This window comes from Xenopus laevis, chromosome 3L, assembly GCF_017654675.1.
Source record: "Xenopus laevis strain J_2021 chromosome 3L, Xenopus_laevis_v10.1, whole genome shotgun sequence".
Taxonomy (NCBI): domain Eukaryota; kingdom Metazoa; phylum Chordata; class Amphibia; order Anura; family Pipidae; genus Xenopus; species Xenopus laevis.
In genome coordinates this window covers 83,854,157-83,866,413 of record NC_054375.1, presented here as the reverse complement: position 1 = coordinate 83,866,413, position 12,257 = coordinate 83,854,157, and the positions used below count along the sequence as shown (strand labels likewise).

The window sequence follows — 12,257 nt, the reverse complement described above, 5'->3', positions numbered from 1 at the left end:
CCAAATACCCTATGTGCCTCTGTCCCCATGAAGCAAGCAAGAAAAAGAAACTTCACATAGGGTCAGATTTACACTTAGGGGTCTATTTATCAGGCAAAACATTACTGTTGTTTCAGATCCTTCCTTTTGTTTTCTAACTGTTGAAATCTAATTGCGGATTGGTTGCTCACCAGTAATGCTTCACTCCACTTTTCACACAGCATGATAAATAGGTCCCTATATGGTACCCAACTGCACTTTCGTGTGATCTACTTCCTTTCTAGATGTTGCCTGAAAGTAAGTGATAAAGGGAAAATGTATGTTTTTGACAGCTGAGTGGACAGGGGTGATGACAATGCATGCCCACTGAAAGTAAATCAAATGTAGGCAGTCAGCTCGGCATTATGCACAATTTTTCCCTCAGTGTATACAAAGTTATGCAGACCATACAAGCGTAGACTTTGTTGTTGCTCAGCTAACAATCTAAGCTAAAAGATCATTTGAACAAAGGAATCACCCATCCATGATAAACGATATGTAAGGAGACCTTTGTCGTGTAGGCTACAAGATCTAACATGTATTAACGGGTGGCTATCTGTTCCTTTGTTTATGTTTGCAAAAAGCATGCTAAACGATCATGTAACGATGATTATCCCATCCACTGACCCACTTTGTTTCACGATGATAATTTGTAAAATGTGACTGACTGTTGGGACGAATTTGTCGGAACAATATGATTGTCTGCCCCCCATCAATGTAGCGATAAGTTAACACAAGGCAATGAAAAGGTACAAAGAAAGCTAAATACAGTTAAATACATCATGCAAAACAAACAACATCTGTGCAAACAGACTAAAGTGCAACTGTTGTTACCACATGGTAATTAAGGAAGCATTAACGGATTCAGAGGAAGCAGTGTTACTCAAGAGAGATTTTGAGCAGATTACACAACTGTGTAGCCACATCTTGCAGTAGCATTTTCATATGCTGTTCGAGAAATATATATCTGATTAAGAAAAATAATGTGTATAACACAATAGGATTAAAATAATTAATATCTCAGGATTTTGCAATCATGAGCTCTACAGTGTGGCTCAAGTATAAGAGCTAGTGTTAAAGTCCATTATTTAATCTTGATGGGGTCACTACCTGCAAGAGATTTGTGTGTTTACTCATGTTTCTGTGTGGGTTTTCTCTGCTTCTCCTGGTTCCTCCCACACCCCAAAAAAATATACAGGCAGGTTCACTGGCTCATGAAATTGACCATTATATGTGTGTTTGTTGTATGAATGTGATGGAGACATTAAATATTACGTACAACTAGGACAGGGACTTTTGTAACCATAAGTGATGTCTGCAAATCATGTGTGAAAAAGGAATAATAATAATGTACGCACTAGTCATAGCCTTTCTCGCTGAGATTTGAAATAATGAGACCTGTAGCGAATAAAAAAATGTTTCTAATATAGTTAGCCAAATATGTAATGTATAAACACTGGAGTGACTGGATAGCTAACATAACAGAACATAGCCCAACTTCCTGCTTTTCAACTCTCTTGGTTTCCACTGACTGGTTACCCTGGTTACAAGGCAGTAACCAATCAGAGACTTGAAGGGGGCCACATGGGTCATATCTGTTGCTTTTGAATCTAAGCTGCATGGTGAGGATCAATTACAAACTCACTGAACAGAAATGTACCATGTGGCCCCCCTTCAGGTCGCTGACTAGCTCAGAGTTAGAGAGCTGAAAAGCAGGAAGTAGTGTTCTGGCATTACATTTTTGGCTAACTAACTATATAAGAAACATTTTTTATTTTGCACAGCCTATCTATTTACACAGTTTTTATTTTCACGTTGAGCTATTCCTTTAAGGAACTGAAACTTGTAAATATGTACTCCAAAATAGTCCCAAACAGTCACCAGTCTTTGACAGCAAGATAAGTCATGGTTTGTCGTTAACAGGTGTCAATGTAAAAACACAGAACTCGCTAAATCTTCATAAAATTATACAAATATAATGGTAACACACAGTACTGTGGTGGGAGGTGTACAGACTGTGGCAGACAAAACGCCCCTGGTAGAAATTGCTGCACTGAAAGCACAAAGATCAGGTGAACCTTGGCAGGAGAATGCTTGAGAGTTTTGGTTCTGAGGTCTGAGGTTCTGAGGTCCCACTGTCACTGATCTGTCTGATGAGTCTTAAGTATGGCACTTTTCATTCATTTTGATCAGGAGCTGTGACAGATGGACAGAGGCATTTTGAACTGTTCTTTACTTAAGGGCAATGGGAGTGATAACAACTGTTTGCCAAAGTCCCTAGGGAGAACTGAGGTAGTCAAAAAGCTTTTTCTGTCTGAAGCCATTCTTGTCCTAAATAGGAAAATTTCTGTCTGATACAGGTGCTATCAAAAAGGGACCACTTGGGAATGGTAAAGCATATGTTTTTGAGCAGCCCCTATCTGACAGCAGCAGGTCCTGCCACAGGCAATGCATCTCCCATTTAAATGAATAGGAAGGGGCTCTAGGCAGGGAATGGGATTTGGACAGCAGTTAAAACATATTATTAGTGGTAAATATAGAATAATCAAAGATACACATTGCCAGAAAAAAGTAATCACCAGTGGTACATACTAAATGCGCTGATCTGTATACAGAAGTCTATAGTTTTTCCAGTATTTGTAAGATACACACACGGGGTAACACCAACGTAATTTATTGAACCCACTTCATTTGTATTATTACAGTTTAATTGAAATCATTCTTTGCACAGAAATTACTGCACTTCCTCATTTCTTTAATACCTAGCTAGGGGGGGAAATAAACCCCATATCAGAAAAGCTGATGTAATTACTAATTTGATTTGGCCACTATTTGTACTTAGTGTTGCTAGGAAATGCATGCAATTCTTGCTTGCAAAAGGAAATGTGTGCAGCCTAGAAGCCTAATTAGATCCAATCTAGGCTAATAATCATATAAAAGGGGAAATTAGACATAATAAGTCATCCATTAGCCATATGTTTCATAAAATATTTTCAAACAGCAGTATCTGTTCCACTGATACTAAGCAAACATTACATGACACAGTATGTAAAGATAACTAATTAAAAGCAAAGAGCTCAGCCTGGTCAGCAGGTAACCATGCACTATGGAAGACCTACTCTTGGACATTCAGAACTGCATGCATTTAATATTGTGACTATAGCCAAGCTTGCGAGGGCCACTTTGGAATTTGTGTCATAGCATTCCACTGGCTGCATTTTCTTCACTACAACCCCAGTTTTAGCATACTCCACCAACTAGTGTATTATTGCAAACTGCATAATTCAATCCTGCTTTGTGCATGCTTCATGCCCAGGTGATGGACTGAATAGGCACAGCATGGACTTGAGTACAGAGTCAGGCTGATGGAGAGCTCTAATTGGTACTATGCTGACAAATGTAGCTGCTATGTACCGAAGTACTCTTGGAGAAAAGAAGCACACCATACTTCGGTTTCTTGCCTTTAAAACATTTATTGCAGCAAAACTGTTGTGGCACAAGCTTTTGGGGACAACCCCTTCCTTAGATGAATGCACCTGAGGAAGGGGTTGTCCCAAAAGCTTGTGCCACAACAATTCTGCTGCAATAAATTTTTTAAAGGCCAAAGTATGGTGTGCTACTTTTTCTCCAAGATTACTGTGTTGGGCTTGAAGCAGCCTGGGATTGAATGTACTCTAAAAAGTATCAAGTAAGTAGTGTGCCAAAGATAAACTGTTTTATATACCTAAGTACCCCTGACATTTTACATGGGATCAAGTTAATTATTAGGTTGCTTTTAGGGATGCACCGAATCCACTATTTTGGATTCGGCCGAACCCCCAAATCCTTCGTGACCGAATACCGAAATGAATCCGAATTTGCATATGCAAATTAGGGGTGGGAAGGGGAAAACATTTTTTTCTTCCTTGTTTTGTGACAAAAAGTCACGCAATTCCCCTGCCCACCCCTAATTTGCATATGCAAATTAGGATTCGGATTTGGTTCGGCCGAATCCGACTACTGGATTTGGTGCATCCCTAGTTGCTTTGTCCTTTAGCCCTGCTGTCTACCAGTTACAGATCAACCCCTTTCCAATGGTACCAAACAGGACTAACACCATTCCACCAGTTAGAAGGACTGGTTCTGAGGGACGGAGCTATGTGTTAACCAAAATATTTGGTATCAGTCAGACTGTTTTACCTCAACCTAGCTATTAATGGGGGATGTGCATGAATTATTTTGTGAGTGCGAACATCTAAAATATTGGCTGGGTATCTGCTGGCAGCACGTAGCTCAGTTGTTGTAGAAATGAGTAGGTGACCCTTTGGATGCAGATCTGCTCCATAGCATTAAGATAAGGAACTTTCAACAAGAACAGATAATTAAAAGATTAGCTGTAAGGTGTACTAATCACAGGTACCCTGTAGGATGCATTTTGACTTATTGCTCCCACATAAAGTCGTGATTTGGTCACCTTATGTTAAGAGAGCCAGGTAAGCAGGATTCTGCACAATGCATCTAAGTAATGAAACTAACCAATAGGCAGCAGAATCTATGGAGACAAAAACAGGGTGCTGAAGTTTGTTGTTAACAGTTTGATTTAGTCTTTTTCTGTAATTTGGCATCACACCGATGGTGAACTGCTCTGCTTTTTAGCTCTGCAACAATATCTTGTTGTTCTACAAATGCGTGCTACTACAAAGTCTGGAGGATGGTAGGTTAGTCACCACTCTAAAAGGTAAATAACTTGTTCAGTAACAAGTTCAGGGTAAGAGGTTAAAGTCCTGAGCCTTTCCGCTTATCTAACGGTTCTTTCTTGCTATTGCTCATTAGCAAGCTTCACTGGTGCTAAAGCTGGCCATAGATGTAAAGATTTTTAAAAGATCCAATCGTCATCGTGAGACCACGATTATCTCAAAACAATCATACAAATTATCCATCAACTAAAAAGACCATTTGCCAGGAAAACAAAGGGTAGCTGCCTACTTGTCCCTGCAAACATAGATAGATTGCACTGGGACGATAAAGATTTGGCCAATCAATTTTTGGACAGATGTCGGATGAAAAATCGTAAGATGTACAATCGTTCAAATCCCACTAACCGCACGATAATTTGACGGATTGGCTGGACTTTGGCAAAAATCGGTCGTTCGGCAAGAGAAATCTTTGCGTCTATGGGGAGCATAAGGCATATGATTGGATAATTGTTAATGCACATGATTGGGTATATTTACTGAGACTAATGCAAGCTCATTGCAGTCTTATGGGGAATTTAGTGACTAAAGAAAAAGAAGCTTTGTGCAATGCCATAAATTAATATTATATTTGGAGACGTAGAGACTGTTTTTAGGGTAGGGTAAAGTGCGCACCCACAGAACATATAGGAAATGAAAGAGAAATTTAAGAGGTCATATTTGATTCAGTAACAATATTTTCAATATGTATACAAGTGGTGAAGAACCTGCAGCCCTCAGTTGTTTTACTGCTGCTCCCAGCATCCCAAAAGCAGCCAAAGTTATGTAACCCCACATGGTTTCTGGTCATTTTCTCACTACAGCACACTCATTCCACTGCAAACCACTCGCATATCTCAAAGCCCTATTCCAGTTCCACCACCACCCCAACCACCAGATATTTGCTTTCATACTACTGACCAGTTCATTCTATTTGCCAATTGGTGCTATTGGCTACTATACTTACCAACTTTAATCACTTTCCTTGTGCATACTGAGCACTTTAAGAGTACTGTCACAAGAGGGGGATTTGCTACATGTGGTAAATTTACCAAGCACTGGCGTCAAATCTCGTGAACGTGCCATCCTCTTGCCTAGCCTTTGAATCACTGCAATTGCAGCAAGTAACATTCATTTCATTAATTGTGGGAAATTGTGAAAGAAGGCATTTTTGCCCAATCAAGCTGGTTCACCATAAGTAATGCGTTTCTCTTGTGGCAATCTGAGAGTTTGGCAAAGGGAAGCTATTTTCAGGAGATTTGTCACAACAAATTTGTGCCAGTACCCTAAAGGATCAGTATTATATTTATTATTTTTTTTTTAACTATTGAAGGTTTGTATCTTTTGTATGTAAACCTTCATTTTACATTCCATGATTTTAAGTTTCCCCACATTTTAAACATTATTTTCTTTCCGTTTTGTGATGCCACCAATTTATAATGCACTTTAATGGGTGCTTTTCCCTGATTTTACATAAAGCTATCTTGGATTTCACACCTGATGTTCTCAAAGTTGCTGTTAGTTAATGAAGGTTTAAATTTTAACCAGATGCATATTTTGCCATGGCTCTATCTGTAAACAGTCAAGGCCAATTAGTCTGCATCTCATACAGTCCTGCACAAATCACTTCTTGCTAAGGTTGTGTATGACTGGCAGAGAGGTCTTAAAAATCCCCTGCATTAAGCAATAATGCTGCAACGCTGAACCCTTGTTGTTAACACAGTAATTATTGTATTTCAAAGTAGAACTGACTCCTGTGCATATATATATATATCCTTTGAGTGCTTAAAGAATAAGTTGCTTTAACACATTTTAACACATTTCCCTCATTTTACATTTTCCTGGATTGTACACTATTTTTTCCTGGCCAGCTGTAAAATGGGGGTTCTACTGTAGAGAGAGATTTATAGGCTAGGGCCAGATAAGCCTAAATCAGCCTGCTGAAATTGGCCTGTGGATTTAAGCAGGCTGATTTAGGCCCTTCTGGCCCTAGCCTATAAATCTCTCCCCCATAACACAAGCGGTATCCGTTTCTTTAGGGTCAGAATCTCTCGTTTGAGCTCCAGCGCAAACACACTCTGCGGATTTTGTCAAAGAAACTTGAGGCTTTGTATTTAGCTCTGTAGAGCCCTGACTGACATTTGAACCTTGTTGATCTTTCTGTATAAGAACTGAAAGCATTGTATTCCACCGAGCATGTGGCATTTTTAAAAATCCCCTCAGTGGCGTAATTACATCGATGCACAAACATGAGCAGATTCAAGCTGTTTTTAGCCAAGTGTTTCCTTTTAAAGCTGGCCATAGACGCAAAGATCCGATCGTACGAATCGTGGATTCGTACGATTTTCGGACCATGTTTGGAGAGTCCGACATTTTTCCTCCGTTGGAGATCGGTCGTTTGGTCGATCGGACAGGTTAGAAAATTTCTGTCGGCTGCCGATAATATCTCTGCGTGTATTGCCGATCGTACGATTTTCAGAGGGAGACTGTCACTAGTGTTGTCAGACATAAGTATCGTACGATTGCTGTCAGGGGCAGAACATTGGGTGATCTGTTCTTATTTGATCGGAATGGTAAAGACTTTGATCTGAATGGTTATTGGAGGGTCGGGAGATGGGAAAGTCCGATCGTACGTTGATTCGTACGATCATATCTTTGCGTCTATGGCCAGCTTAACTCTCCCATCCGGGAGTATGCCACTAATGCAACATGTGGCATAAGCCTTTTTCCCTATTTTAATATGAATAGCTGACCCATTTATCTCAATTAGCTGACCCAATGGCTTCACAGCAGCTTATTTACATATAATAGTGTTTCTGAAGCAACACAACACCTTTAATAGTGCAAGGTAACAGTACAATGTTGCAGCTGACTTGCAACTTTGTTTCAGGGGTCAGAGCCAGCAAGCAGATAAAGTAAACAGACATGCATTGCATTTAATGTCAATTCCATTCACAATTAAAGCAGTGAAAAGTATGTCATTAAGGTAAATTGGAAAGTTGCTTATAATTACATTTTCTTTAACTGTGCAAAGAACCGAGTATAGGTGAAGGGCCCTTTTAATTGTGGGACACAAGAAGGATCCTGCCTGAAATACGTTTTTGTAGTTTGGGGATGAAGTTTTTAAGCTGTTTCTCTTTGGCGCTGAACACATAAAACAATCTTTCCACCATCTGCAAACTGTTTACATGTCACGTTGGCAAACGGATACAGTTTACTCTCTTAAACACTTCACAGGTTGTCACTGGAGAATCCTGTCCCATGAAGAATGGTCATTCCCCCTATGAAAAAAGAAGCTAGCAGAGGGAAATGGGCTAAATAAATAAAAGGTATAGCTGAAGTACAAGAAAACCATAGAGGGGCTTATCGTGCTGTGTAAAAAAAAAACGGCAACCAAATACAGAACTCATCACAGAGTAATAAAATGTGTAATTATCAAGCAGTGTACTTATTTTCAGTGATCGCACACTTCTGTGTAAAAATTTGGTGTAAACGGAAGCAGTTACTTAAAAGTGCTATGTTAAAAATACAGTGTTTTTTTAAGTATTTTACTGAGCGACTTACCGATGGAAATTACTTGCTGCTTTTCCCCAATTAACTCCAAGGGGTTACACAAGGTCAAAGTGGTTTAAGGATAAGGGCACAGATAGTGTTTTTATGTCGTATTTTGAGATACTGTACTGTCGCAAATATGCACACAAAATCAAAATTTTCATGTGTTTTTCAGCCATGTGGATTTGTGTTCACACAATGCAATTTTCAAAAGTTCAATTTTCCCAGAATACCCATCTATGAAGAACCCTCCAGGTACTTAATTGTGCCATTTGCAGCGTCATTACTGCATGTAGTAAATACAACATTTTGCTGCCATACTGGAAAACCCAATGTATTTCAGCCAAGTGTGTTTGGAATTTTACAGGCATATTGGTACTTCGGTTAGAAAACGTGAAGAATGGCCAATGCCAGTGATGTCTGGATTTACTGGAGTGTGTATTCCATTTTAGCTTATAGAGCTACATTTAGAACATAATTATGCCAGTATTGAAGTTTGTTTTGTAATTAATGCTTTTTAAAATGGGACATAAAAAACGACACGTGTGCACTTGCCGTAAAATAACAGAGACAAATCCGGCAATCGTCCGGCTACAATAAATCACACACTTTGATAATTTACACAACTTTTTCTGGCATTAATCATTTTACACAGAATGATAAATAGGTCCTAGAAAGTACTGTAACAAAAGCTAAAAAGTGTCCTACTGGTCTAGTCACCTATAGCAATCGACAAGTAGCAGTTACAGGTCACCTGTATAAAAACATCTGATTGGTTGCCATGGGAAACTAGCCCTGGGCAAACTTTGCACCTTTTATTCTATTACCCCCCCCCCCATCCCCTTCTGTTCAGCTGCTGAGTGCAAGCCTGGCCTCACCATCGCAGCATGTAAATAGTCCCGTAAGCCCAGTCATTCTTTGCTACCGAGTCGTACTAAAGGGACTTAAGACTAAGAACCATGTTATTTATATGAAAATAGTAATGTATAAGATGATTTTTAAAGGAGCAGCTATTCCTGCAGGGAAAATCCCATATGATGAAGAATCTCCAGGCCACCTGGAAGTGACAACTGCCCTTGAGCTTCAGGGCTCTTACTCATGAGCGTTTTTACCTGCGCTCCCCTGCGTTCCATTTTTCTGCATTCAGCTGCAGGGTAGCGCAGGAATAGACGCATTACATTTTTTCCAATGGGCTGTACTCACACAGGTGCGTTCGGCACCTACATGCGTAAAAACGCTCGTCTGTAAGAGCATGTTGTAACTAGGGATGCACAAAATCCAGGATTCTGCCTTTTTCAGCAGGATTCAGATTCGGCCGAATCCTTCTGCCTGGCCAAACCGAATCAAATATTTGCATATGCAAATTAGGGGTGGGGGAGGGAAATTGTGTGACTTTTTGTCACAAAACAAGGAAGTAAATTTTTTTTCCCCTTCCCATCCCTAATTTGCATATCAACAGGGTTTTCTTCTGGGGTGATTTCAACTAGTTAATAGTGTGCAATGCAAGCAGTATCCCTATATGTGTGTGTTTCATGTAGTGCTGCTTGTATACACTGTGCTCTGTTTGCATATGCAAATTAGGGTTCAGATTCGGTTCGGTATTCGGCCGAATCTTTCACAAAGGATTAGGGGGTCTGCCGAATCCAAAATAGTGGATTAAGTGCCGTAGGGCATGAAACGCGTCAGTGGTGATTATCATGCACTGTACCAAAGCTAACAAATTTTAATGGAACTAATAAAGTAATACATTTTACAAATTTGAAATCGTGTTGAATATATCCGCATTAATGATGTTGGATTAGGTGCATCCCTAGTTGTAACAGATGCACAGCAATTGTGGCCAAGAGATAGATATATATATATATATATATATATATATATATATATATATATATATATATATATATATATGTATGTATATATATATATATATATATATATATATGTGTGTATAGAGCACAGTGTATACAAGCAGCACTACATGAAACACACACATAGGGATACTGCTTGCATTGCACACTATTAACTAGTTGAAATCACCCCAGAAGAAAGCCCTGTTGCACTGAAATAAAAATAAATGTCCGCAGTAATATGAAATAATTGAGTAATGACAATGATGAATAAAACGTATAATTAGGGATACAGTCCCCTGTAGTTTTCTGTGACATTATGACAAGACTAATGTGAATTCCAAGGCTGCCAGGAATCGACCAGACTGGAACATTTGCATATTATCTCCAAGAAATAAGGTTCATTCAGGGTCACTTACCTTTATGACTCCTTGCGCTCGCCTCTTCCAATACTATATCCGTACAGGAGCTTGTAATGCTTTACTATGGTTACAATTTAACAGCAAGAGCAGCTCTCACTTACTTAAGGAACTATCAGCTCCTTGAAATGTGAGAAGCTAGAGATAGGGCACCAGTACGCCTGTGTAGCTTCCAGCCCCTTTTCTAGATTCTATGGGTAATGTAGTTCTTAGCCGCCTGGCGGAAAAAGTCTCAAGGATGAAAACAACTACGAAACCCACAATGCATTGCAGCGGAGCTAAAGGTTAGCTTGAGGGCGTTAAAATGAGGACCTCCCACTCTGAGTGTGGCATCTGCAGTACAAGTACGAGTCATTGTAGTGTAGCTGTGTCATTCTGACAAGCAGGCAGTGTAAGTTGCTGGGGGCAATAAGGGTTCATTATTTTTTAACGATAATGTGACTGTTAATGGCAGACTTTTGGTCGAAAGGTTTTTTATCCTTAGTGATAATTTTAGAGTGCTCTTTCTTCTTTAGGGTTGTCATATCGACGAGATACCTTTACAGTTTATAGATTTTTTTGTATGGCTTGATGAATTAACACCTGTATCGTTTTTGATGATGGCGGAATGACAATATAATTTACTGTTTCCCTTCACTGGTACAACTGGTGTGTTTGCTGCAGATAAACAACTAGTTTATATAAACAAGCTGCTGTGTAGCCATGGGGACAGCTATTCAAGCACAGAATACACATTAGATAACAGATCTGAAGAAACCCATTGTATACTGTACAGCTTATCTGTTATCTAATTTCAGCCTTGAATGGCTGCCTTAATGGCTACACAGCAATTTGTTTATATAAACCATAGTTGTGTTTCTGAAGCAAAGCCATCAGATGGACCATAGCAGAGCAACAGTACATTATATTTTCAGTACTTTAAAACTTTACACTTTAATTTGTTACTGTTCCTTTAAAGTCACTAGAGAAAACTAAAATATGGCAGCAAAATCACTACAGAGAATGCACAGTGACCCACAGCATTAAATGGCACATTGATTTTTTTAGCATTATATAATATATATATTATTTTAGCACAATACGGATGATCCCAGCATTGACACACACATTATCTCCACCTTCATCCACTACCACAGTGCCGGGCCAAGTCAGCCGGGCTCCCTAGGCAACCTGGCAGACTACGTCACCCAACCACTGTTCGCGAATGCGCAGAAGAGTGCAAGTGGTGAAGAAACAAAAGTGCGCATGCAACGAAAGACCAAAAGCGTCATGGAAGTGCAAGTGCGCATGCTCAGAAGGATGCAAACGCAGTGGAAGTGCGCGTGCACACACATTCAGAAGGTACTGCAGCAACAGCTTCTAGGTGCAATGGTCCAAACTAGGGAAAACCTTAGGAGAGGTATGTGCCTGGCGCCCCTTTACCTATGCGCCCTAGGCACGTGCCTCTTCTGCCTACCCCTAGTTCCGGCCCTGCTCTCCCAACTATCTCTTTTCTGCTACTTCTCTCTACATTTGTGCCCCTCATCTGTTTCCTCTTCCCTTTTCACTTTATATCTCCATGTTTCTCACACTTACTCTTTTCTGAATCCTCTATTTTGCTTCCACTTTTTTCAGTGCTGTGCTCATATTTTCCATACCGCTAAGACAGACAGTGTGATTCATGGGCAATCAATAGCTACACTGGTGTCAATCTGTCACTGGCAATA

At 39.7% G+C, this 12,257-nt stretch overlaps 1 protein-coding gene across 2 annotated transcripts in view; it reads right to left on the bottom strand.

The window, feature by feature from the left end:
- slc26a5.L (solute carrier family 26 member 5 L homeolog) overlaps window positions 1-10,709 on the bottom strand; it is a 46,287-nt gene extending 35,578 nt beyond the window's left edge. The window contains exon 1 of one of the 2 annotated variants that reach the window (XM_018252673.2): window positions 10,552-10,709. The gene's annotated coding sequence lies outside the window, so the exon portion shown is untranslated. The remainder of the gene's footprint in view (window positions 1-10,551) is intronic. The other variant, XM_018252672.2, reaches the window with a different exon arrangement.
- Between the last annotated feature and the right edge of the window lie 1,548 nt (window positions 10,710-12,257).